The sequence below is a fragment of the Chiloscyllium plagiosum genome, chromosome 19, assembly GCF_004010195.1.
Source record: "Chiloscyllium plagiosum isolate BGI_BamShark_2017 chromosome 19, ASM401019v2, whole genome shotgun sequence".
NCBI classification, from domain to species: domain Eukaryota; kingdom Metazoa; phylum Chordata; class Chondrichthyes; order Orectolobiformes; family Hemiscylliidae; genus Chiloscyllium; species Chiloscyllium plagiosum.
This window is the reverse complement of record NC_057728.1, coordinates 22,672,594-22,677,874: the sequence shown is the minus strand read 5'-3', so window position 1 is coordinate 22,677,874 and position 5,281 is coordinate 22,672,594. Positions and strand designations below refer to the sequence as shown.

The following is a 5,281-nucleotide window of genomic DNA, read 5'->3' as shown; positions in this document are numbered from 1 at the left end:
CAAATTATTCTGGAGCTGATTAGGTGTGCTATTTCCTGTACATTCATCTTGATTTTATGCTGTAACTATCACTCATAAAACAATTTCTCGGTCAGAGGTAGCAATTCTCAGAATTGACTACAATACTGAAGAGAGGCAAGATAGCATCAGCCCTGGGCACAGTGGTACACATAGGATTTGGATCACCATTTTGTTCCGAAATTGAGTAAAGGACTGTGCTTGTGGAAAAAAAATTACAACCTACCATTTGAAACAAGTCTCCCTCAGCTTTTTTATTAAACGATGACTACTCTAGCAAAAAGTGTAAGCATTCAGCCATTTTAAGATATAAGCTTTCATCAAAGCCATGCTGAAAATATACCACAATTGAAAGAAAGATTAACTGAGCAAAAATATGAAAATCCTCTTTTTGTAGTTGAGAGGAAAAAGACAAATTTAAAAACAAGATATTGCACTGTCAATAACTGACTGCTTTTGTGAGGGACCTTTGCCCACCAGCAGGGCACTTTTAAAATTCAATTGTGTAGTGCATATAAGATAGCCCATGAAATCAGAATGTTATTAGCTTTTAATCTATAGTTTATCAGTTTGTTTTCAGCCCAGCCTAGATAGGATAAAATTCTGCTTTGTGATTTAACTGGCTGATCTTGTTTTCTTCATCATTATTTTCCACCCTTGACATGTGTTCAAATTCAGCCCTAATAAATTGAAGGATGACTTTTAAGGATGACTAGGTGCCACAGAATATTAAAACACCTTTCTTTGCCCTCTGAGGCATAGGTTAAATCTAATCCAGACAAATTAAATTAAACTTTCTATTTTCTGTTGAAGGATGTCTCATAGTCTGTTCAAAGACTGCTGTTTCACCTTTGGGGTAGAAGTTCAAACCTAGCCCAGAAAGATTACATTAAGTCTCTGCTATTTGATTAACGAATGAATGTCACTGTGTATCAGATCACTTTTTATTCCCCTCTAAGACAAAAGTTCTGATTCAATCCAGACAGTGAACATAATCTCTTCCTAAAAAGACAAAAGTGAGGAATGCAATTATCAGGAATGTTACTTTAATGCAGTAACGTGCACAAGTACACAAGGAAGATAAAAGGTGGGAAGCTGAATGACCTTTTTTTTAAAAGGTTGCTGAAGCTGGATATTCTACAATTTACATGGGTCATGTAAACTCCTAATAGCAGCAGCAGTGAAATGCACCAGTGTATGAGAGTAAACTTGTAGGGAACATAAAAGTGAATTGTAACCATATGAAATAACAAAGATTTGAGAAGAAAAATGCAGATCCCTTAGTGTCCAAACTGAGGGAATTGATCATTTGAACACGGAAATGGCAGAACAACTGAATAGCAATTTTAGTTCTCTATTTGTATAGAATGATACCCAGGTTTTTAGATACAAGAAAAGTTTAGGGAAATTGGGCTTATTCTCCGTAGAGTAGAGAAGATTGAGAAGTGAGGTGCTCAAAATTATGAACAATTTTGATAGGGTAAAGGAGGATATTTTGTTTCCATTGGCGAGCATGTCAGGAACTAGAGGTCACAATTTCAAGATTGTCAGCAAGAGAGATAAGATTGAGATGAGGAGAAACTTCTTTACTCAGAGTTTCGAGGATTTGGAATATGCTGCCTGGGAGAGTGGTGGAAGTAGGTTCCACACGAGGTTTCAAAGAAGATCTGGATATATGTTTGAAAGTGATAGGCCTGGAGAATGAGATTAGCTGGGTAGATCTTTTAGAAGCCAGTACAGAATCGATGGGTTGAATGGCCTCCTTCTGTACTATATAAAATTCTAGGTTTCTATAATTCCAGGATTTAGTGAGAAGGGGGAATTGACGTAATTTGAATCAATTAAAAAAGAAGTTAGTATTGGAGAAATTAGTGGGGCTGGATGCTGACAAATGACCAAGGCTTGATGATCAACATCCTAGGATACTAAAGGAGGTGGCCATAGAAATAACAAATGCTTTTGAAAGCTTGTCATTTTTGAAAATTCAGTCAATTCTGGGACATGATCAGCAGACTGGAGGATGGTAAACATAACCCCAACATTTAAAAAAAAGGAGGGACAAAACTTGGGATTACACATCAGTTACTCTAACATCAATAATAGAGAAAATGAAAATGAAACTCTTAGTGCAACTTAATTGGGCTGAATAGTGGGGTAATTGAACCTCACTATTCTGCAACCTGTGATCTCCATTAAGGTGATCAATTTGCCTGAGTGACCTGTTATTCAAGACAAAAGTAACACATCAGGTCTAGTCATTGTAAAGAAAATGACTATTTCTTGGGAACACACTTTCTTTAACAAATAGAGGAAAAGGATTACCAATTTACTACTCTGCAACTTGAACCATACCCCTATAGAACCCAAATACACACTCCACTCCTTCATGAATAAGACAGACAGATTAATACAGAAATTGAGTGGAAAATACAGGCAAAGCAAACAAAATGCTGAAGATCAGAAGTCCAGATCAAACGGATGAGTTATGTTATCTCTCTTGACACTTTTGATTTTACCAAAGAACGCACAGTGTTTTCTGTAGACTGATTCAATTCTTTGATTCAATTGTTGATCACCTAGACCTAGGTCTTTTCTTGTATTCAAATTCCTTCTTTAAGTTTCCTACCTTTCTTTATGTTTTCACTCACATAGAGAGAAGGAGAGGGATGTGTTCTGTTTGCCAACCCTGGATGTTTTGGCTGCACTGCCTTCACAGGTTTGCAGCCAGACAATTCTGTGGCCTGTCAGCAGGCAGTTTTCCCTTAAACACTTGTCACAATGATGTAACAATCTCAATGTGCAAAAGTAGCATTACACTATATAACTATACCATACAATCCCACTTGATTTTCCAAATTGCAAATTGCACACTTTGGCCTTCAACTTTCATTCTGCATCTACAGCATTTTGCATTCTGATCTGTGAAGGGGATCTTAGGGAATTGCCAGCCATCCTTTCTGTACCATGCCTTCCTTTCACTCTATCCTTCTCAAATTCATGGTGGCAACAATAAAAGCTTTAATTTCATGGATGAGCTCAATTGTTTGTCATTGCTGCTGTCCCTCTCGTGGCTGCAACTCCCTAGTCTTCAACATGGATTTTTATTACAAAAAGTAATGAGTTTTTAAATTCTTCAAAGCAAATGATCCCTCTGATGGCTTCATCAGAGAGTATAAATACATGATATTTATACTTAAAATCTGTATCCACTTTTTTGATACAAAAAGGGATGCTTGACCTCTCCTAGGACAGAGAATTTGGTGCAAGGTTCACTTCTTTCCTACATACATGTAATTAATGATTAAACTAATAGTAGAATGCACACTGAGGTGTGTGAGAGAGAGCTCTTGCTCTTTTAAGAGTTTGAGAGAAGATATGGTTGTCAAAATTACTTTGCTTTACCATTTCAAAATTTTTAGGTTTGCCCAGGCTCCTTCCTCAAATTTTGAAACTTTTGCCTGGATGCTTCAGGAACTAACTCCTACACATCCAGAGCAGCCTTTCAGGTAGTGTCATAATCTATGCTTAAATTTCATGTGCTCTACCCATTAACTTTCGTTGTACGGGAATCCTCCAGCTTTCCTTCAACCACTTCACATGAATAAGCTCCTCCAAAGGTTAGTTTGTATTTTGTTTCTATGATCAGGGGATCAGTGTGAGAAATAGTTTCTGATCCTGATTAGAAAATCTGGGCTGAAGTCAGAGATTCCACTGGAGGGTCTAAAGCTACTATGTGTCTGAGAATGTCCTCAGCCACAGGAAGAAGAACAAGTGTGTGACATTTCCCTCCAATGGATATTTGGGAAATACTGTGATTGTTTCCACTTATAATTGATCACATTTCAGTTGTCACAGTCCTGTTAAGTTCTTTTTGTTTCTTCCAAGTCTGTAAGATGAGTGCATCGAGTTTTGATGCGAGTTTTGATGCGAGTTAAACCCAACAGCTTTGAAGACCTAGACTGGAATACTGTCGGTACTGAATGCTTTGTTTTTTTAAAAAAATCTATTTGATTGCTTGTTGCAGGTCTCCCATTGATGAATTCAACCTCCGAGTACTAGGGGATAGCCTGAATTCTATTAGTTGTCACTGTGACTCACTGTCGAGAAGGTGCTGAAAATGTTCTTTTCAACATTGGAAGATAGTATTATCAGCCTTAAGAAGAAAATCACCATACTTTGAACAAAAGAGATTTTGTCCATTTGACCTATAATGGACCTGGTGACTTCAAAAAATCATTGCATGTCTTGATGATCAACATATTGTTCGATCTCTTGAGTTTTGTCTTCCCTTCACATGAGCTTTATCTCTCAGATTTGTCTTTGGGCATTAGTCTTGTTGGAATGCTGCCTTCTTGACCTTGGGTTGTTCTGCTAGACAATGAAAACAGCTTGTCTTTGTTCTGGAGGTCACACATTTCAGCATCATTTTCATTAAACCAGTCCAGTGATAGAGAGGGGGAAAATAATTCCAATTTCTCCATCCTAGGCTTGACCAAACTTTCTGTACGGCAGGCCACATTTCAATTTTTCTCTCACTCACAGGGCCAGTGATCAAATTTCAGGAAGATAAGGTTTGGCACAATAGGAAACGAATTTCAAAAATTATATTCCAAAGCAATAAATTGATAATGTCAATTAGTGTATAAATAAAACAAAGACCATTAAGAAGTACCAAGCAGCAGAGATAACTAATAAAACTATTTTTGCTACCTCAGTTAAGCAGAACTGGAAACAGTCAGACCAGACCAAAAGTCCCAAATCACTAGGGAAAGGGGTAAGGATTGGGATCGAGCTGAGGAATTGGGCTTATCTAATTCTGATCTTGCGATCACTTCTGGTGGTGTACAATCTGAGCTGGCCTCAGTAAAGTTCATACAAAAGTAGGCTGCAGGCAAATTAGGTTTCCTCCTCTCTCAGCTTGTTTTGCAGAGAGGTGTTTGGGGAGAGGAAGATAAGGGAAGAGTGGGCGTTGTCTGGATCACTCAGTCTCAGGATTCACACACTCAATTGCATTATCTCTCACTCACTCCTACAGATATACACACTTCTTTTCACAAACAAACACACATTCACACACACTCACTCTCACAGACACCTGCTGTCATTCTCAAGGACACATTCCTTCACACACACACACATTCTCTCATGGACACTCATTCTCTCTCTCTCTCTCACTCTCACACACACGCACACATATTCTCTCATGGTCTCTCTCTCTCTCTCTCACACACACACACACACACACATTCTCTCTCTCTCTCTC

General features: G+C 38.1%; 1 protein-coding gene across 2 annotated transcripts in view; it reads right to left on the bottom strand.

Moving 5' to 3' along the window:
• The window catches only part of wnt5b (wingless-type MMTV integration site family, member 5b), a 136,422-nt gene that overhangs the window by 95,866 nt on the left and 35,275 nt on the right, over nucleotides 1-5,281 (bottom strand). The gene's annotated exons all lie outside the window — the stretch shown is intronic.